Source organism: Plectropomus leopardus, chromosome 8, assembly GCF_026936395.1.
Source record: "Plectropomus leopardus strain MGB_pleo_1.0 chromosome 8, ASM2693639v1, whole genome shotgun sequence".
In the NCBI taxonomy this organism is placed as follows: domain Eukaryota; kingdom Metazoa; phylum Chordata; class Actinopteri; order Perciformes; family Serranidae; genus Plectropomus; species Plectropomus leopardus.
Genome location: NC_142183.1, coordinates 37,719,439 through 37,742,402, shown reverse-complemented (window position 1 = coordinate 37,742,402; position 22,964 = coordinate 37,719,439). Strand labels below are relative to the sequence as shown.

General features: G+C 46.7%; 2 pseudogenes; one reads left to right on the top strand and one right to left on the bottom strand.

Moving 5' to 3' along the window:
• Positions 1 to 545: 545 nt before the first annotated feature.
• On the bottom strand, positions 546 to 21,476 carry LOC148189041 (uncharacterized; annotated as a pseudogene).
• On the top strand, positions 5,930 to 7,376 carry LOC148189042 (uncharacterized; annotated as a pseudogene).
• Positions 21,477 to 22,964: the final 1,488 nt, after the last annotated feature.

The following is a 22,964-nucleotide window of genomic DNA, read 5'->3' as shown; positions in this document are numbered from 1 at the left end:
ATAAACCTAAATCCATATTAAAACCAAACCCAAAAACTTAAAACCAGACCTTATTCTAAGATTATCCTGGCTGACTCTACTGAAATAACAAGCAGGACATGTATGACAAGCATCAACATTTATTTAACTTTATTTAACTACACCATCAACACTGGGTCAGGGTTCTTCCACAATCTTAAAATCGAAATTAAAACATTTTAAGACTTTTTAGTAGCCCAAACAAAGACAACATTAATTTGGCACAGAAATCACGCATACACTGCAAATGCCAAAACAAGATGATCCACTGAAAACGAATAATACAAATCACAAAATGGTCAACCTGACTCAGCTAAAGTGCCATATAAAATTTGAGATCTCTAGGAAATACAAATAGAACCTTTTAAGGATGTGTGGGACCCCTGATGAGGTATTTCAGCAAATAACCATAACACGCTGGACAAAACATGCAGAGTAGTTTGCCAAGTCAGGAGCAAAACTACTGAAAGGTGCTGCAAACCAAAACAAGCACAACTGTCCTGAGACTAATGCTGCTTGGCATTCACCTATTTTTCAATGAATGAAATCCATTCAGCTATTGCTTTCTTATATGTGCTAGTGGCATCCTGATCATGGATGGCATCTCCAACTACCTCTGTCTGGATGACAGAGAGTGTTGCAACACATTTTGGGTATGTCAAGTACAAAGTGTAGTAGTATGCCATTAACACCAACATTCCTTCCCAAAAATCCTCCTGGGGGAGGGTGCTCACTGGCATGTTTCCCACAGCGACAATGCAGACTGTCCCATCAAAGAGCAGCACCGGTGAGGACAGACGCCGCTTTTCCAGGTATAGCACAGGGTCCTCACCTGGCTGGAATAGAATGACAAGGACAATATGGTGAAGAGTTTGAAGATAAACAGTGCTGTGCATCAAAACTGCTTATAAGAGACTGCAACAAATGAATGGCATCAAGAGTGCTATCAACAGTTTATGGTTGGATTTACTGTTGGGACAGAAAAAATTAACATGAATTAGTTCACTAAAAGAAAAAAATTAAGGAGTGCACAATAAAACTCATTGTCATTGTCATCATTCTACAATTCTACAATTTCATTTAGCAGACGCTTTTATCCAAAGCGACGTACAACACAAGCAAGAATTTAGACTTAAGGAAAAGAACTCTTAGTAAGTGCAAAAAGTGCTTCAGGTGTGATTGGTCACAGGTATTGCCGTCTAGTGGCAGAAGAAGTGCCGCACAGCCCCCCCCCCTCTTTTTTTTTTTTTTGAGAAACCAAAGTAATAACCAGTAGCGATCTCAGCATCTGAGATTCAACAATCTCAGTATCACTACTTACGATGACAGTCAACATCACACAACTTTGTCAGTGCTAGATAATCATTAGGTGCTGGGTTTTGGACCATCTGACTTAATCTACCCCAAAGGGCAAAGAGCAGAAGAGTCAGGTTAAGTGCCTAGGTGTTCACGGAACAATTGAGTTTTCAATTGTCTCTTAAAAGTAGAAAGGGACTCAGCAGAACGCACAGAGTTTGGAAGTTTGTTCCACCATTTGGGAACAACAGAAGAGAAGAGTCTGGCTAGAGATTTAGAGCCGTGCTGGGCTGGAAGCACCAGGCATCTTTTGCATGCAGAGCGTAGTGGGCGAGAAGGAGAGTAGACCTGGATCAGGGATTCCAGGTAGGCTGGCTTGTGATTGTTTTGTAAGCCAAGAGAAGTGCTTTGAATTTGATTCTGGCTGCCACTGGAAGCCAGTAAAGAGAAATTAGCAGCGGGGTGACATGTGCTCTTTTGGGCTGGTTGAAGACCAGACGTGCTGCTGCATTCTGGATCATCTGAAGAGGTTTGTATGAGCATGCAGGGAGGCCTGCCAGAAGAGAGTTGCAGTAGTCAATGCGTGAGATCACAAGAGCCTGAACCAGAAGCTGTGTGGCCTGTTGGGTCAGGAAGGGTCTGATCTTCCTGATGTTGTAGAGGGCATAACGACAAGACCGAGAAACTGAGGCCACATGAACCTTAAAGGTCAGCTGGTCATCGATCATGACACCCAGGTTGGCTGAGTTTGTGGGCACAAGTAGGCTCGAGTCAAGTTGGACACTGATCCGAGGCTGAACAGATGGACAAGCTGGAAAGACCATGAGTTCGGTCTTAGACAGATTTAGCTGAAGGTGGCGTTCCTTCATCCATGTGGAGATATCAGCCAGACACGCTGATATCCGAGCTGAGACCGTTCTGTCATCAGGTGGAAAGGAGAGGAAGAGCTGAGTGTCATCAGCATAGCAGTGGTAGGAGAAACCATGGGAGCGGATCACTGCACCGAGTGAGGTGGTGTACAGAGAGAAGAGTAGGGGACCAAGCACCGACCCCTGAGGAACCCCTGTCGATAGGCCATGTGACCTAGACACCTCTCCTCGCCATGACACTCTGAAGGATCTGCCTGTGAGGTAGGACTTGAACCACCGTAGGACAGAATCTGAGATGCCGCGCTCAGAGAGTGTGGAGAGAAGGATTTGATGGTTCACCGTGTCAAAGGCAGCAGACAGGTCCAGCAGCAGTAGGACAGAGGATTGACCAGCAGCTCGAGCCAGTCTCAGTGACTCAGTGACTGACAGGAGTACAGTCTCAGTGGAGTGGTCACACCTGAAGCCAGACTGAAAAAAGTCGAGTAGGTTGTTGTTCCGCAAGTGTTCAGAGACCTGGTTAAATACTGCGCGCTCCAGTATTTTCGACAGAAATGGTAGAAGTGAGACTGCTCTGTAGTTTTCAACCTGAGCGGGGTTGAGATTAGGCTTTTTGAGCAGTGGGGTGACATGGGCTTGCTTAAAAGTAGCAGGAAAAGTGCCAGTTTTTAGGGAGGAATTGACAATGTGTGTGACTGCAGGTTTGATAGTGGGCAGGATGGTCTGCAGGATGCAGGTGGGTATTGGATCGAGAGGACATGTTGTAGGTTTTGAGCTCAGAAGAAGTCTGGAGACCTCATCCTCGGTCAGAGGAGCGAAAGAGCAGTGTGAAGCGACAGTAGTGGAATTGAGCTGACTCGGCCGGTCAGGCTCAGAGAACTGGTTGCTGATTACAACCACCTTTTCAGTGAAAAAGGAGGAAAACATGTCTGGAGTCAGTGTAGGGGAAGGCTGAGCAGCTGGAGGAGAAAGCAAGGAGTTGAACACCATAAAGAGTTTTCTTGAATCAGTGGCAGCACAGATCTTGTTCTGATAGAAGGCTTTCTTAGCGGACTGCAAGGAAGAGGTAAAGGAAGCAAGTTTCTGTTTGTATGAGGACAAATCAGTGGCAGGGGCGGATCTAGAAAAATATTTATGGGGTGGCAAGAAGGGGGCAGGCATTTTTGAGGGGTGGCAACATATGACAGATGTGTATATACTGAATTTAATAGTTTGATGAGAAATAGTATGTACACACTTCATACGGGCATGGGCTGACATTTACAAACTCATACAGACAAACTTAATCTCATTTGAAGTTTCATCAAAATGTCTGTTTATGTCATTTGTCGTTATAATATATATGTAACTTAGTATACTATACAGCAACAATTTCCATACCATGAGGACCAGCTCGACTAGAGATGGTTGGTGATGGATCAGGCACTCTCCTTTCCCTTTCACTGTCTGAACCCTGCACGTCGTCTTTCTCGCTTTCTGCCTCCTCATCTTCGTGAAGCTCTCCTTCCTCCATCTCTTCACCACTGTGGTGCTCTCCAACCTCCTCCTGTCCCTGGTCACCGAGGGCTTGTATTTCATCACTGTTCTGTTGCCTTGTTCTCTCTCCTTCAACCTCGTCTTTGTCTTTTCTCTCTCCTTCCACCTCATCTTCTCCATCACCCTTGCTCAATTGTTCATTTTCTATTTCTGTCGCCTTTCTCTTTGGTGAAAAAAAACTGCAAATGCTACCTTTCCTCTTCATGTCTGTAAGATTCAAAGTAATTTCACAGGCTATAGTTAGCAAAACAACGTTCTTCAACCTGATTTTTTAATCTCAAAATCAGCACTGCAACTATACTAGCACTTTGCTTTCATTATCATTACGTTTCTTGATAGACAGACATATAGATATTTGCTCAGTTTTTACCTTTCTCCTCCTGTGTCTTCTTTCCTCCCGACTCCTGGCTCCCTCGCTTTTTCAAAACAAATCAGTGTCTTACTGCGCCGGCGCTGCAGCCGCTCGCTGTCGCTCATGTTGTGCTGCATTCACGGCAATCAGACATTGGAGTTCCTCGATCGAAAATGCCAAATTCGACGCTGCAAATTGGGGTGGCAGCAGGGGTGGCAAGGCTTTCTTTTAGGGTGGCATGTGCCACCCTATGCCACCCCAGTAGATCCGCGAATGATCAGTGGGTTCTTGGGATTTACGTTACTTTCTTTCTGCTGCCCTGAGTCCAGTTCTTTGTTCTCTCAGAACATCAGAGAGCCATGGAGTTGGTTGTTTTTTCTTGGCTGGTTTGGACACCAGGGGGCAGAGTTTGTCCAGAGAGGATGCCAGAGAGGAACAGAGTGTTTCTGTAGCCTCATTAACAGAAAGTGAGGAGAAGTGTGAGTGGTCAGGCATGGCAGAGCTCACCTCATCAGACAGCTGTGCTACTGTGAGGGACTTATGGTTTCTGCGGAGGGAAATTTTCTGAGTGGGTGTCTGCAATTTCGGAAAGGTAGCTGCAAATTTTACCAAGAAATGGTCTGACAGGTGTAGTGGGGTAACTGTCACATCTGCTATGGAGCAGTTACGAGTCAGCACCAAGTCAAGGACTTTACCAGCTTTGTGGGTGGGAGAAGAAGGAGCTAGTACAAGTGCAAAGGAGGAGAGGAGTGCCAGAAAGTTGTTTGCCAGAGTACTGTCAATGTGAATGTTCATGTCTCCCATGACAATCAGTGGTGTGCCATCATCAGGGATATCAGAGAGTAACATGTCCATTTCAGAGACAAAGCCATCCAGATTACCCCCTGGTGGGCGGTACACAACCAGAATTTATGCTTTGATGGGAGTAGTGACATGATGTCATGACATCATGATATGAACATGCACGATAAATCACAAAGATGGTTCAAAACACAATGAATGAATGAATGACTTATACAGTTAATTTTGCTTTCTATTATGTTTATATTAGTATGAGATGTTGTGTCTATTGATCATGTTACTTGGTCATATTACCCGACCACTAATAATCACTGCAACTCATGCCCTGATGAAGGCTCCTCAGTGAGCTGCAATGCGTTGGCCTTTTATCTTACCCAGTCCATGTTTAAATAAAGGATTTTTATATTGTTTTAACAAAATCAGAGTGCCTCGGACCTTCTTCCATTTTTGTCTTCATAAATTAGTTCACATTGACAAGTGAACTTCAAATTTTTAAATTTAAGAACTGTGAGCATGAATAATTTAATTTAATCTCTACTGAACTTCACTTTTAGGTAGCTCTTGTTAAGTGTGAACATGCACAACAACGTGAGAAGCTGAAGGACACATAACAATGGCTGGCAAAGGACCAACATAACGTTCCTCACCTTGAGGATATGAAGAAGAGCGTCACTGGCATTTCCAAGCCGCTTTGGTGGTGGAGATGGTGAGGGGAAAAGTGATGGGAGTGCATTGAAGAGGGCGATAGTGAAATCCACTATGGAACAGAGAAAATGGCACTTAATGGAATGGTTTGAACATGGCTGAGATAACAAAAGGTTTACCTTACCTACCTTACCTGTGTGTCCTCTGAGGCTCACTTGTCCTCTGACGTGCTGACGTACTGCGGGTAAGCGTGTTACATCACTTCCGGTGTATCTTGTCTGTGTCTCTGGTAGCGTCTCTGAGCTGCTCCTACGAGCGATCCTCAGCTAATCTTCCAACTTGTTCCTTACTTCGGCTGCTCTTATCTATCTGTGACTGAAAACTCACATAAGTTTTACTTAATCACTCACAGCTGTCTCCTCCTCTCAGCGGTTTTTTCTGTGTATTCACAGCCGCTCTCTCACTGTTAGCCGGTTAGCTTCGTTAGCATTAGCTCTGGTTAGCGATGGCTTCTCTCTGCTCCTCTCCCTCTTCTGCTCTCTCCTGCTCAGTGTGTCAGATGTTTAGTTACTCCTCTGCCTCCTTCAGTGATAGTGGTACCTGTAACAAGTGTAGTTTATTTGCTGCGCTGGAGGCGAGGCTTAGCTCCGCACCGTGGATAATCCCTCTGTAGCTGCGATAGCTAGCGAGCCCCCTGTAGCCGGTGCGGACCGACATAGCATAGCCTCTGCTAGCCGTCCCCCGGCAGCCCCCGTGCAGCCGGGAGGCTGGGTGACTGTCCGAGCGAAGCATAGTAAGCCGAAGCCCGCGGTACACCACCCACCCCCCCTTCACGTTTCAAATAAGTATGCCCCTCTCAGCCACACACCGACCGAGGACACAACCCTGGTCATTGGTAGCTCTATTTTGCGAAACGTGAAGTTAGTGACACCAGCGGCCATAGTCAAATGTATCCCTGGGGCCAGAGCGGGCGACGTCGAGTCAAATTTGAAGCTGCTGGCTAAGGCTAAACGTAAATACAGTAAGATTGTTATTCACGTTGGCGGCAATGACACCCGGTTACGTCAATCGGAGGTCACTAAAATTAACATAGAGTCGGTGTGTGAGTACGCCAAGACGATGTCGGACACCGTAATCTTCTCTGGACCCCTCCCCAATGTGACCAGTGATGACATGTTTAGCCGCATGTCAGCACTCAACCGCTGGTTGTCGCGGTGGTGTCCAGCAAATGATGTGGGCTTCGTTAATAATTGGTGCTCCTTTTGGGGGAAACCTGGTCTTATCCGAAGGGACGGCATCCATCCCACTTTGGATGGAGCCGCTCTCCTCTCTAAGAATCTGGCCGATTTTATTAGAGGCCCAAAGCCATGACAAACCAGAGTTGGGACCAGGTTTCAGAGTCGCAGTCTTACACGCTTCTCTGAGCTTCCTCTAGCACAGTCACACACCCATAATGTAAATGTTATAAAAACAGTGTCTGTCCCCCGACCACTTCATTTGTTTAATACTAAAATAAACAAAAGGGGAGTTGTACATGAAAATCTCATAAAAATTAACTCATCTCCTGTCATACAGCATCATAACAGGAGAATTAAATGCGGACTCTTGAACGTTAGATCCTTATCAACCAAGGCTCATTTAGTCACTGATTTAATATCGGATAACCATATTGATTTATTCTGCCTCACTGAGACCTGGCTTTGTCCTGAAGAGTACGTTAGCCTGAATGAATCCACTCCTCCTGGTCACATAAATAGTCACGTTGCGCGGGACACTGGCCGAGGAGGGGGAGTCGCTGCTATTTTTGATTCAAGCTTAGCAATTCACACTAAGGCCAAGTTAAACTATAATTCATTTGAAAGCCTTTTCTTAGTCTTTCTCACCCATCCTGGAAAACTTTACAGCCAATTCTATTTGTCATAGTGTACCGCGCCCCCGGCCCATACTCTGAATTTCTATCTGAGTTCTCTGAGCTTATATCATGTTTAGTGCTCAAATCAGACAAAATTATTATCGTAGGGATTTTAACATTCACATGGATGTTAATAGTGACAGCCTTAGTTCTGCTTTCTCCACACTTTTGGATTCAATAGGCTTCAGTCAGTGTGTACATAAACCCACCCACCGCTACAATCACACCCTCGATTTAGTCCTTGCGTACGGCATTGATATTGCAGATTTATCAGTCTTTCCTGAGATTCCTGCTCTGTCTGACCATTATTTGATAACTTTTAATTTTTATTACTTGACTACAAGCCTCTCAGTAAGAGCTACTCTTCTAGATGTCTATCTGACTCAGCAGTGGCTGAATTTAAGAAACTAATTCCCTCTGCTTTGACATCATTACCATGTCTTACAACCCCTGAGCACACTACTACTAACTTAAGTCATTCCCAAATTGACTGTCTCATCGATAATGCTACTGGCTCACTGCGATCAGCTCTCGACACTGTTGCACCCTTCAAGAAGAAAATAATGAAACAAAAAATTAGCCCCATGGTTTAACCTCCAGATTCGCAAATTGAAACAAACATCGCGAAAATTTGAAAGACATTGGCGTTCGACCAAACTGGAAGAGTCCCGTTTAGTCTGGCTGGACAGTCTTAAAGTCTATAAGAAGGCCCTCCGCCATGCCAGGGCAAACTATTATTCATCACTAATTGAGGAAAACAAAAACAATCCCAGGTTTCTTTTCAACACTGTAGCCAGGTTGACTCAGAGTCACAGCTCTATAGAGCCCTGTATTCCTTGACCCTCAGCAGTGACGACTTTATGAATTTCTTTAATAATAAAATCATAACTATTCGAGATAAAATCCATCACCTCTTACCCTCAACTGACCTGACCCCGGACTCAGATAGCCTGATTATGGCAGCAAGACCGAAATTTATCTAGACCATTTCTCCCCATTTACCTTCATCAACTCTATACTTTGGTTTCTGCATCTAAGCCATCAACATGCCTGCTAGACCCCATCCCAACTAAGCTCCTTAAGGAAGTTTTACCTTTATTAGACAACTTTTTATTAGATATAATCAACGCGTCTTTATTGACAGGTTATGTACCCCAGTCTTTTAAAGTAGCTGTCATTAAACCTCTTCTAAAGAAGCCCACTCTCGATCCTGAGATTTTAGCTAACTATAGACCGATATCTAATCTCCCCTTTATTTCTAAAATCCTTGAGAGAGTGGTTGCTCATCAGCTCTGTGACTTTCTCCAAGACAACAGTTTATTCGAGGACTTTCAGTCAGGCTTTAGAGTTCATCATAGCACAGAGACGGCACTAGTAAAAATTAATAACGACTTATTTATCGCTTCTGACACAGGTCTGGTCTCTGTTTTAATCCTATTAGATCTCAGTGCTGCATTTGACACCATTGACCATCAAATCTTACTGCACAGACTTGAATCCTCAATTGGCCTTAAAGGAACGTCACTAGCCTGGTTTAGGTCATACTTATCAGATCGTTCCCAATTTGTTCACATCAATGATCAACCCTCCGCACATACAAAGGTCTGCTTTGGAGTGCCACAAGGTTCGGTGCTCGGACCAATCCTTTTCACTTTATATATGCTTCCGCTTAGGCAACATAATTAGAAAACATTCCTTAAATTTCCATTGTTATGCTGATGATACGCAATTATATCTATCTATGAAACCAGATGAAACTGATCAGCTATCTAGACTTCAAACATGTCTTAAGGATGTAAAAGCCTGGATGAGCCGTAATTTCCTGATGTTGAATTCAGACAAAACTGAAGTTATTGTTCTTGGCCCAAAACACCTCAGAAGCTCCTTTTCCAACAATTTAATTTCTCTAGATGGCATTACCCTGGCCTCTAGCACAACTGTAAGGAACCTCGGAGTTTTATTTGACCAGGATTTATCCTTTGCCTCCCATATAAAACAAACTTCAAGGACGGCTTTCTTTCACTTGCGTAACATCGCAAAAATTAGACATATCCTATCACAAACGGATGCTGAAAAATTAGTACATGCATTTGTCACCTCTAGGCTGGATTACTGTAATTCCCTATTATTTGGTTGCCCAAACAAATCTCTTAGGTCTCTCCAACTGGTGCAGAACGCTGCTGCTCGTGTTTTAACGGGAAGCAAGAAAAGGGATCATATTTCTCCTGTTTTAGCTTCTTTGCACTGGCTCCCTGTGAAATCCAGGATTGAATTTAAAATCCTCCTCCTTACTTATAAAGCTCTAAATGGTCAGGCTCCATCCTATCTGTCACAGCTCATAGTTCCTTACCAACCCTCAAGATCACTGCGCTCTGAAAACGCAGGGTTACTTGTGATTCCCAATATTTCCAAAAGTAGGTTAGGAACCAGAGCCTTCAGCTACCACGCTCCTCTCCTATGGAACCATCTTCCATTTTCGGTCAGGGAGGCAGACACCGTTTCAACTTTTAAGGGTAGACTTAAGACCTTCCTCTTTGATAAAGCTTATAATTAGGGCTGGCTCAGGTTGCCTGGTCCAGCCCATAGTTAAACTGACATAGGTTTAACCTGCCGGGGACTTCCTCTGATATGCTGAGCTCCTTTCCTTCTCTCAATGCTGCCATCAGAAATCATGCATGTCTGTTTACTGCATTGCCATGTGCAAGCTTAACTTAGCTCTGTGATAGCCATGTGATACTCTCACTGCCTGGGGCTCGCGATTACAGAGCCTGGGTCTGTTGAACTGCACTACGCTAATCCCATTGCCTCTCGGGAGCGTTCCTGCTCCCTTGTTTCCTAGTTTCCCTGGATCCTGGCCGTAACCTTGACTGTGCCTGACCGTGGTGATAGCTGTGCTGATGCTGCGACCCTGCCTTTGGTTGTGCTCGTGCTGTGGCTGTACTGATTCTGTGCCCCCCGCTCGCCCTGATCGTGGTCTGGTCCTGGTTGCGCCGATGCTGTGATCTTGCCTTTGGACAACTCCTTTCACATATGCATGAGACTGTTATCATCTCTATCAACATCATCATAGACAGCAATTACTAATTTCACACCTACCATTATTGTAATTTGACATGCATCTGTTTCTATTGTTCTGTGCCCCCCCCCTCCCCCCTCTCCCCCTCTCTTTCTCTTTCCTTTTTTGCCATGATTGTATTTCACTTGCTATTTACGACATCTATTGCTCGTCTGTCCGTCCTGGAAGAGGGATCCCTCACTATCCTCTACCGCTCTTCCTGAGGTTTCTTCCTCTTTTTTTTCCCCGTTACAGGGGTTCTTTTTGGGGAGTTTTTCCTTGGGTGATGTGAGGGTCTAAGGGCAGAGGGATGTCGTACACTGTAAAGCCCTCTGAGGCAAACCTTGTTTTGTGATAATGGGCTATATAAATAAAACTGACTTGACTTGACTTACCTCCACGTACATCCAAGGGGAAAGGAGGTTTCAGGGCTTTCTTCCACATGCCATAGAACTGCACCTTAGCACAAAAGTTTGCCCATCTTCCCTGTATTTGCAGTTGGTGCCATCAATGATGCGACGCAGCTCATCCATTGCCTAGGACAAAATAGTGCTCTATTATTCAGCCACTGACCAAGAATAAAACAAAGCAGCCTACACAGACATTGTGTGAAGTTTTCCCATTTTCAGGCATGTTATTTTGTTCTACTATTTTATTTTGTTGTGAGTTCATAGCACCCTCTAGTGGCAGCAGTCCACCTTGTATTTTTTCTCTCTCCCGGTGATTGTTCTTACGTGCTGTGCCTCGTTTTGACTGGTGAAGCTGAGCTGGTGAGGAAATGCATACAAAGTGTTTGTAACTGGTGTTAATATCATAAATATGTCTGTGCCAGTAAAGTAGTGATTTTGTTATATCTTATGTTTTCTAGTTGATTACCTACCGACAGCACAACCACTGTTTAAGTGCAAGCATGTGTGGAGTTGCTGAGGAGAAGGAATAAACACTTAAAGGAGACAGAGATTAAGTGTCGTTACTGAGTATGACACTGTTTCACCAGTCGAGAACACCCCGTGCGGTGGGATGTATCAGATCAACGTAGTTAATTTGGTACCAACCGTACAGTAATCAACACTAAGCCAGCCCCGTGACGGAGAAGCGGAGGTCGGACAGTGTCAACAACGGAAAGCTACAGGAGGCTAACGTAGGAACGAGACCCCGGCGGAGCTTCCCGGCCCGGGAACGGATATCGTGTGGTCTGTGACTGTGCTTGAGTGACTGTAATTCTGACTGTTTAGCGCGACGGCATAGGATAAGCCGATCGCCGCCAATTTACTGTGTTAGCACGTTAGCGAGCCGTGAGTTAGCCGTTAGCTCGCCGCTAGCCGCTAAGCTAACGGAAGTAGATCGCCGCCATTTTGGCCAAGTACGACGGCCGGAAGTACGTCATCAAAACAAACAACGAGTACAACAAAAAAGGGAAGAATGGTGGACTGTGGAGAGTTAAAGAAAAAGCGATCCTATGCACAAGGGGCTTTTAATAGGATAGCAAATGCCATTGACTTTAACATAGACCTTTTAACTGAACACGACCTCAAACTTGAATTGAGAGCGCTCAAGGGCAGCTATGAAGAGATCTGTAATAGCAGTTTTGATTACATTGCTGCAATGGAAGAAGAGGATGCAAGTGGATTCGAAACAGATGTTGCTGATGTCAAGAAAAGGCTGCATGATTGCCGGACAAAGTATCAGGACACAGAGATGAAGGTAAAAGATACATTGTGGTCCCGCTGTGCATCAAGTCAATTTGGTGGCCTGACAGTCAGCCTTAAGGACGTGTTTGATCAGGCTGAAGCACTCCAGCCAGGTCACATAACCGATGAACAGTATGATTTGGTGCACACAGCACTTGAGAGCAGAGTCGAAGCACTGGAGGAGTTTGCGCAGAGCTGGGAGCGCTATGTCCCGGAAAAGCAGGTGGATATCATGCGAACCTTTCTCAAAGACTGCAGGGAGAGGAAAAGTGTGACGATAGTTATACTGACTAACTACCTGCGCACAAGATCAATGCATGGCGACCTTGGTGTCCTGTCAAGCGGTCAAGAGAAAGAGGGAGATGTTGACGGTGGAGTCGACAGTAAAGGCAGTATGGATGATGGAGGAACAACCACAGCTGATGGGGCAAGTGGACCTTCAGATGGTGGGGGGGTTGGTGGCACGGCACATGATGACGGCGTGCAAAGTGCAGGTGCAGGCCCGGTCGTCAACCCAACCACTGCAGTGACTGGCAGTGCACTGGACAGTAATGTGGACCGTCCTGATCGGGCACAAGGCACGGGCGCCCCGTCGGGGTCTCCCCAAGTGACACCACAACGACATCCCCCGCTGTGGTCTATGAACCCAACGTTTGGCCCCAGCTTCTCCAGTACCCCACAGCAGCAGTGAGGAGCGCACACTATGCTACCAGATAGTGTTGGCGCAGGGCGGAGTGTGTCTACCATCTCGCAGGGGGTTAGTCGGGCCCAGGATTGCGCTTCCACCCCTAAGCCTGCCAAAGTTCTCTGGGGACAGGAGAAGCTGTTGGCGATGGAAGAGTAACTGGGGGACCCTTCAGGCATTAGCTGAACCCACAGGCTCCCCGGAGTGTCGGCTCTTTCACCTGCTGGACAGCATCAGTGATGCAGTGAAACGCGAACACAGGCTGTCTCATTGCCGTACCGCGGAGGAGGTCTTCCGGGTTCTGGAGGACTGTTATGGGGACATGTCGCAAATAGCGGACGACATCGTACTGGAGCTACAGGATTTTCCAGCTGTGCGCAACAACCAACCAAGGGAGGCATTACAGATGATCCAAGTGGTGGAAAGGGCGCTGTTGGACCTCATAGACTTAGGTTGTGAGGACGCCATAAAAAACCAGCTGGTGATCAGGTCACTTGAAAGTTACCAGACAGTATGAAAGAAAGGTGGCTGTTGTACCGGTGCGACGCGGCTAGCAACGTCAACCCTCGTAACCGGTTTGACAAACTCTGGCAGTTCCTGAGAGATCAGAAGACGGTTCTGGTGCAACTAGAGCAGTTACAGATCACCAGACGACCTAACCCTGCCAGGGCAGGTGAACCGAGTCCCCGTGAAAAGACAAAGGAAAGACTGGGGGACCGGAAGCAGGAGAGGCGTTCATTTACCAAGGCCACGGCAAGTGAGGCGAGAGGAGAATCATCGCGAGAGCCTTGTAGTATGTGTGGTGAAGAGGGGCACACTGGACGTTTGTACCGCTGTAAGACATTTAAGAAGTCCAGCCCGTCAGAGCGGAGAGCCCAAATTAAAAAGACGAAAGCCTGCCCCAGGTGCCTGGATCTCCATGGGAAAGACAGTCCATGCAATGGAAACTTCTTGTGTCGCAATGAGGAATGTCAAAGAGGTGACACCCCTCCAGATCACCACTTCTTCCTGTGCCTCAAATCACCAGCCAAAAAGGACACCACCAGGGGGGAGACCAAGGGGGCAAAGAGGAGAGGACCCTGTGGTCCGACCGAAGAACAAGAGGCTGTGTTTGCAACTCTAGGTCTGACCCCGGAGCAGCTGGAAGTTGTTCGTAAAGCCTGCACAAACAAGGTGTCTTCAACAGTAAGTGCTGGCAAAGATCTGATGGATGAGAGTGGACCGAAGGAGCACCCGGTTCTCATGATGTTGGTGGAGGTCACGACCAAGAGGGGGGACTGGGTCGGTGCACTTATCGATTTAGCCTCCGATACTAACTATATCACTCACCAAGCAGCAGAAAGGCTTGGATTGCCTGGTGAGCCAGTCACACTGGTCGTATATGGTGTGGGTGGTATGGAGGTGAAGGTTGAGTCTAAGAGGTACTGTGTGAGCATCAAGGTAGCCACGAAAAAGGGGACATGGCGACTCCATGAGTTGCTCTGCTATGGACTGGAGGAGATTGCCAGAGTAGACCATGCAGTGGACTCAGAGTGCCTGGAGAAGTTCTTCCCAGGTGTTGTCAAACCGGGGGAGCTGACCCGCCCGGAAAAGGTTGAGCTATTTATCAGTACCCGGGAGGGCCGTCTTGCCCCCCAGCGGATGATGAGGTGCGGCGATCTGGTGTTGTGGGACGGTCCACTCGGAAAGACCGTCAGTGGCATGCATCCGGATCTTTGTGAGGACATTGAGGTGACTGCACGCCACTCTTCGACCCACTTTGCATGCTCCATGAGGGCGGAGTCCGGGAGGGTCGAGGTTCTCCACAACTACTGCCCCCAGCTAAAGAGCAGCATGGAAGTCGGAACCACAGCTGCGTGTAATGCCGAGATTGTCAAGTGGCTGCAGTGGGACAGCATTGGTGCCGCCTGCGACCCGATGTGTGGTGGGTGTCGCTGTGGAAAGTGCGCCCCTGGAGGGAAGGAGATGTCACTCGCGGATGAAAGGGAGTTAGAGATCATCAGGGGAGGACTGACCTTCAAGTTAAGCGACCACCACAGCGACAAGCCCCACTGGGACGCCAGGTACCCCTGGAAGGAGAACCCTGCTACTCTGCCTAACAACCGTGAAGCTGTCAAAGCAGCGTTCCTAAAATCAGAGAGGCGCCTTGATCGAGATCCGAAGTGGAAGGAGGCTTACGCGAGGCAGGTGCGTGACATGGTAGCCAGGGGGGCCGCAATCAAGCTTTCCAGGGCTGTGATGGACAGTTTGAACGGAGCTGTATGGTGGGTGAACCACCTAACAGCCCCCAACCCACACTCTGTCTCCACCCCAGTGAGACTAGTCTGGGATAGCAGCCGGGAATTCAAGGGCGTTAGCCTTAATGGCATCCTGCTGAAGGGCCCAGACGTCTTGAACCCCATCCGGGCGGTCCTGCTCCGTTTCCGGGAAGGGGAACATGCGGCGATTGGCGACGTGTCAAAAATGTACAACTCGGTGTGGTTGGAGGATCAGGAGCTGCATGTCCATCGCTTCCTGTGGAGAGATTCTCCGGCCGATGACATTGAGGACTACACCGTGGTGCGGGTGAACATGGGCGATAAGCCGGCTGGCTGCATCGCCCAGGTGGCAATGCGGGTTCACAGTTCACAGACAAAGTAGAAGAAAGACATGTCATTATAGACAAGACCTATGTGGACGACATTCTTGTGTCCCACAATGACCCCCAAAGACTGAGTGAGATCCTTGAAGGGGTCGAAGTCATTCTCGCAGCCAGGGGATTTCACCTCAAGCCATGGGTACGATCTGGCCAAAGTGGGAGGCAAAGCGGTGCTCCCACCAATCCGGAGACTATTGTGTTGCCCAATCAATTACGGGACGAGGACAATAAAGCCCTGGGAGTGGGTTACCATGTCGGGGAGGACAAACTTTTCCTCATGGTGGCCATTAATTTCTCCACAAGGAAGAAAAAGATGCGCACAGAGCTCAACCTCGCTGTGGAGGAGATAGAGGAGAAGACCCCAGATCCCCTTACCCGTCGCATGTTATTGAGCCAGGTAGCCGGGTTTTACGACCCCCTTGGTCTGGCGACGCCCCTGAAACAGAAGGGCGTCATCCTCGTCAGGAGGGCCTTTCAAGAAGCTGGGACATTGACCAAGGATACGTGGGACAAACCACTGTCCAGTGAGCTGCGCGGGAGGGCGATCGAGCTCTTCAAGGAGTATGCCCGGCTGAGTACCATCACTTTCCCCAGGAGTATTACACCTTCCGGCTGGCAGGGTAAACCCTGGGGGATAACATTCTCCGATGGGAGCTGCGACTCTTATGGGGCAGTTCTCTACCTGCGCTGGGAGACTACAGGGGGCGTTGTGACCCAGCTCGTGGAGTCAAAGGCTAAATTGACCCCCTTGGACCAGAAGGGTGATGCAGTTAAAGCGGAGATCTGTGGGGCCGTCTTTGCTGCCCGGCTGAAGGGATACATGCAGAAACATGGGCGGTTGGAAGTGGGTAGGTGGTACCACTTCGTCGATAGCCAAACTGTGCTAGGAGCCATCCAGCGGGAAAGTTATGGGTTCCAAACTTTCTTCGCTAATCGTGTTGGCGAAATACAGAAAGCCGGGCCTGTGACAGATTGGTGGTGGGTCCCCGGTCAGTATAATGTGGCTGACCTGGTCACTAGAGGGTGTCCCCCTGATCAGCTTGCTGGTGACTCCCAGTGGCAGAGAGGTCCCGAGTTTCTGTCCAGAGCAGTGGAAGAGTGGCCCATGAAGTCTGCGGCAGAGGTGGCCTCTGGTACCAGGGAGGTTGTGAGCAAGCTCCAAAGGAAGGCTTTGACCGCCATCACCACAAGAGCCCAGGCCAAGGAATTGTCAGCTCCAGATGGTCCTATTGGTGTCAATGCCATGGTCAGGGACGAGGCAACCATGTTGCCTTCTTCAGTCGAGGATAGGGGATCCTCGCCAGATGCTGCTGAAGGGTCCTCTTCAATAACACCTGGTGCCTCCGATACGAAGAGGTTTTGGGGGTCAGCTCTTGTAAGTCAAATGGATCTTTCGAGGTTTGCTACACTAACCAGACTCTGTGGGACTGTGGGATACGTCCGCAGAGCGGTGCACTCCTGGTTACTCGGCAGAGACTGAACCGGCGAGCGAGAACAGTGGGAGGCAGTACTCACAGTCCAGGAGCGAGAGGCGGCATTCCAGGACTTATGTCTCGCTGCCCAGGCAGGCGTGACTTTCCCCACAGCAACGCTCAACCGCCTGGTTGTGAACCTGGACAATTCAACAGGCCTCTTGTTATGCCACGGTCGGGTCCAGTCTATTGATAAGGAGAAACTTGGGGTCCCATTGATCCCCTACAAGGAGCGGATCAGTATCCTCCTTGCTGAAGAAGCCCACCGTGCCAACCATGAGGGCATTGCCGGTACCCTCCTTCGAATGAGGAAAAGAGCCTGGGTGGTGCAAGGCCCTAGAGTCGCTCGCAAAGTCATTGACTCATGTGTACATTGTCGGAAGTGCAGAGCCAAGCTATGCTCACAAGTAATGGGCGATCTCCCTTCTGTACGCACCAGTCCAGCAGCCCCTTTCGAGTACACAATGCTCGACCTGTTTGGTCCATACACAGTCAGGGACGCCGTGAGACGGCGCACGAAGAAGAAGGTCTGGGGCGTGGTCTTTAGTTGTATGGCTTCAAGAGTGATCCACGCGGATTTGGTTGAAGACCTATCAACTGAGGGCTTTCTCAAAACTTATCAGCGATTCACCGCCCTAAGGGTTCATCCCAGAAAGCTCTGGTCCGACCCGGGCACCAACTTCGTGGGGGCCAGACCTGTGCTGGAGGATCTCTACGGTTTCCTGGCAGGTGTCGACAAAGAGGAGGTCCAAAGGAGAGCGGTTGTGGCTGGAACTGATTGGGTGTGGGAGTTCAGTCCGGCAGACTCACCACACCGGAATGGGGCAGCGGAGGCAGCTGAAGAGGTCATTGGGCAGTGTTGGTGAGGAGGGTGACTTGACCACCCTGGAGTTTCAGACCCTCCTCTACCTGGCTGCCAACCTTTCCAATGAGAGGCCAATCAGTGCCAGAGCTCAGGTCCAGGAGGAGACAGTAGACGTTGTGACACCGAACTCGTTGCTGTTGGGTCGGACGGGGCCCAGGGGTGACACCCAGGGTTTCGAATTCCCTGCCTACCCGTTCAGTCGTCTGCGAGCAGTCCAGGTGGAAGTGGACAAGTTTTGGAGACGTTGGAGCCAGTTGGCAGGGCCTCACCTGTTTGTCCGGCAAAAGTGGCATGCCCTAGCCCGGAATGTCTCTGTTGGAGACCTGGTATGGGTTGCAGACCAAAATGCCCTCCGGGGTCGGTTTAGGCTGGGTCGTGTCGAGGAGGCGTGTCCAGATGATAAGGGTGTCGTCCGAGACGTTAAAGTGAGGATTTGTCATAGCCTTCCCATCAGTCTGTCCCAAGCCAGGAAAGACAAGGAGCCGTGTCCTTCCACCATACTACACAGGGATGTCAGACGACTGGTGGTGTTGCTACCAGTAGAGGAGCAGTAGGGGGCGTCACTTACACCCCTAAGTGCCTGGACAGTGGACACTTGAATACAGGACTCAGACCAAATCTGTGTCATTGGACGGTCATGTTGTGTCTTTATTGTGTCTCTTGGAGGTTGCACATGTTTTGTGTATTGCATTGTTGCCTTGATAATTGGTGTTGTGGCCTACTTGGTCAGAGACTAGTAGCCCAAGTGGGAGGTGTGTGAAGTTTTCCCATTTTCAGGCATGTTATTTTGTTCTACTATTTTATTTTGTTGTGAGTTCATAGCACCCTCTAGTGGCAGCAGTCCACCTTGTATTTTGTCTCTCTCCCGGTGATTGTTCTTACATGCTGTGCCTCGTTTTGACTGGTGAAGCTGAGCTGGTGAGGAAATGCATACAAAGTGTTTGTAACTGGTGTTAATATCATAAATATGTCTGTGCCAGTAAAGTAGTGATTTTGTTATATCTTATGTTTTCTAGTTGATTACCTACCGACGGCACAACCACCGTTTAAGTGCAAGCATGTGTGGAGTTGCTGAGGAGAAGGAATAAACACTTAAAGGAGACAGAGATTAAGTGTCATTACTGAGTATGACACTGTTTCACCAGTCGACACCCCGTGCGGTGGGATGTATCAGATCAACGTAGTTAATTTGGTACCAACCGTACAGACATAAACAAAGAATTCAAACAAAGGTATTTAATTAAGAAACTTACATTTCGAAAGTAAAGCATGGGTATGCCTCAAAGATTTTTGTGGGTCGGTCTTCTTCCTTTGTAACATCTCCCACAATGAAAGCCCGTCTGGCCTCAAACCCAAGGTCCAAAAGTTGAGCAACATCTCTTTGGTTGGGTTTTGCATTGGGGTTCTTGTACATGTTGCTCAAAGTTTTGTAGTGCCTCGCCTGCATCTTCCGACTGTCCTGGCCTGCTAAAATTGATAAAGCAGGGCATGGGGAGAGTCAGGGAAAGACATTTTATAGTAAACACTTTGACACTTCCATCAGAGACAAGAAATCATAGTTCATTTGTATGTTTAAATTACAAGACATTATTTTAGGAAGTAATTGTAGCAGTCAATATGGGCACAATAATGAAACATCACTACTCCCCCCACTAGACTTGAAAAAAATCTATAGAAAATGTAAGGTACACATATCAGAAGTACTATTTCTGCTAACCTCAAATCTGAAAGGCAATAAAGCTTGAGTACAGCAGTGATTTCTTAATGAAATTTTTAGAAATTCCTACAGTTTTTTAAAGTTACTTTATCTATTTCATCAGCATTTTTTTAATAAAAATGCATTATGATACATAACTTGGCTTAAATGCATGTTTGAGATGCTTCACTGTAAAAGAATGGGTCAAATCAAATGAAGTTAGGCCAATATAATAATTTGTGTAACACTGCTCACATCAGATGGATGGATAAAAATCTTTCGAATAATTCGAACAACATAAAAATGCAAAAAGTTAAAGAATCACTACACAAATGCAAAAAAAGAGAGAATTACTCACACACTGAGGTCCACTTGCTGAATAAATAATTCAATAAACACGAACAACGTTTCTGTCACAGACCTTCATCGCATTTCTCATGTTGTGTTTGTAAATTAGATTCTTTATTGAGCAAGTGGACAACAGTGTGCGAGTAATTCTCTCTTTTTTTGCATTTGTGTAGTTGCATTTTCTTAACCTAAACACAACAAGTCTTTTTGGGTGTGCAAGAGATGTTGTGATTTAAGTAATTTGATCTAAAAATCAATATCTAGCAGGCTGAGAGGTGGCAAAAGGTGAAGGCAGGCTTACCAACAACATTTTCTGCAGGTGCAGCTGGTGGTGCTGTCACAGTCCTGGGCAAGGAGCCTGCAGCTGAGTTGGATAGTAGTGGTGAAGCCATGTTGCTGTTGTTTGACTTCCTTAGCAAACTGGAGGGTAGCTGTGGTAGGGATGCTTTTTCTGGGGAAAATAATTGAAAATTTTCTAAACTTAAGTAAAGAAACAAACAGGAAAGCACAGGCAAATATACAGACAATGCTGTGTCTGCCTTGAAATACAATCTGACTCATGAAATGGAGGCATATACCCTCACTGTACAGAAACCAGTACTATGACAGCACACTTTTTTCCCCACTTTAAGCACACACTTGCACTGGAGTTGTCCTCGCTGATGTCATCATTGCTCTCAAGAAGAATGGTATTAGCACTTGAGCCGCTTGTGTCGCCACTTATGTCACCATCTGACCCATCGTCTGTGTTGTCTAAGCTGATCTGAGTCTTCTTGGCCCTTGTTGTGGTATGGAACCCTGCCTCTTCCTTGGGGACCTCATATTTTGGAGTCGTTTGTACATTTTGGTGTAGATAGTCAGTTGTGGTAAAAGAATGTTTGATAAGTTGTGTGTCTTGTTGCTGTCCCACTCAAACTTCAAAGTTTTTTTAAAGAAAAAAACAAAAAAACAAACACTACTTACACAAGGCATAAATGTGTCTCCATCACGTAACATAGGGTAATAGTCGACAATCTTCTGTACCATTGCTCTCATTTCGACTTTGGAGGGGTATTTTACTTGGTTCCCCATGAGACTAGCACGCAGGATGGCAACCACGCTGGTGACTGTGTTCCTTATGAGTCTGCAACAGAGCTCTTTAGACATCTTACAGTCTTCTCCCTTTCCATTGCGGAGCAATGTGAAGTACTGACTGCGCACCATTTCCAACTCTGTATCTGTGTACACCACGTACTCTGGTGGGTCTGGCATTTTCATTGTTTTGTCAGCAGTTTGGGATATGGGAGTGGAAGCTTGAGGCTGGCATGGTGGCATGGCTCTAGCTGAGGGTATAACCTCACTTCCACTACAAGCGTTGGCATCTTGGTCAGTAGTACTTTCACACTATTGCAATTGTTGGGGATAAAAAAGTAAAATACAATTAAGGGCATTGATCATGCGAGACAATTTGGACAATAATAATCACATTAGTTGTTCAATGTGTATTTACCTTTCGACAGACAAAATCCCAAAGCTTCTTTCTCCTGAGAAAATTTTCAGGGCCAGGAAAAAGATCCTTCAGGTCATCCCGGCTAAGGCTAATCAAAGCCTCCTCATCAACACTGGCGGCTGTAAATTGATAAAACATATCTGATTTTAAATGAGACACTTTCCAGCTTCCTCTAGATGTGGCTGCATGTTAGAAGCACATAGACATTTGTTTGCCGGGTTGTCTGTGCAATGAAGCACTGCTTTTGCTCGAATGCTTAGTGTCACATTTACTAATTGCCAACCTATCAAAAATAATTGAAAGCCTGTCATTTCGACACATGTTGCAAATAAAGATGAGGCAAGTTTATAGACAGAAAAAATAAACATGTATTAAACTTATATTAAACTTGTATTTTGTTTATCTCACAATATAGAATAGAATAAACTTTATTAATCCTCAAAGGGAAATTCAGCATTATGGGGATTCTATGTTATTTTTTTCCTTTTAACTTTTTTCTTGGGCTGTCAAACGACTAATGTATTTAATCCCCATTAATCTCATGATTTTCCATAGTTAACTTGCATTTTTTAAAAAAAAAAATCTGTTTTAAATGTACCTTAAATGGATATTTTCAAGTTTTTGATATTCTTATCTACATGGGAGTGGACAAATATGCCTTCTTTGGGTGGATGTTTGTTTATTGTAATTGCAACAATCCCAAACAAGGACAAATACTGTCCAGAAATATCCAAAAATATGGTAAAAACTTAACATGGCAAACCCAAGTGGTGGCCGACTAGCTGGTGCTATATCCCGTCCCCTCTCTCTGTCTCTGTGTGTGCCCGGTCTCTCCCCCCACCCCCCCAAATGCTAACGCTGCTTAGCTAATCAGCTAATTTATGTAAAACATATCTTCTAACGTCTAACCTTCTAACATACCTTCTAACGTCGACCGTATGGTGTCATCAAACTCCTCCATGCTGGGTTAACGGCCTTAACACGCAGCGCCTGACAAAAATCCACAGTTAATGTTAGCAAAATATGTCAATGGCTAATGATAACGTTAGCTAGCTTGCTGACCTGCAGCCGTCATGGCCGACAATTAAAAAGCGGTTACTTGTCTTAGTAACACCGTTGTCCTAGAGTGTTGTTTTTACACATATAATTTACCAATTTAGAAAATGTTACCTACCTTCAATGGCTGTTAGTGTACTTCGCATTAAAAACATCTCTCTGGTCTCTCTCAGAGCGGGGAAATCGCTTCAACTCAAATGATTGACGTCATTAAGGTGTAGACCAACATAGCGTAGCCTCTGCTAGCCGTCCCCCAGCAACCCCTGTGCAGCCGGGAGGCTGGATTGACTGTCCGAGTGAAGCATAGTAAGCTGAAGCCCATGGTACACCTCCCACCGCCCCTTTTAAATAGGTACTCCCCGCTCAGCGCACATACTGGCTGAGGACGTTTCCAATTTGTTCACATCAATGACCAATCGTCCGTGCATACTAAGGTCTGCTTCGGAGTGCCACAGGGTTCTGTGCTTGGACCAATCATTTTTACTTTATATATGCTTCCTCTAGGCAACATAATTAGAAAACACTATACATTTTCATTGTTGT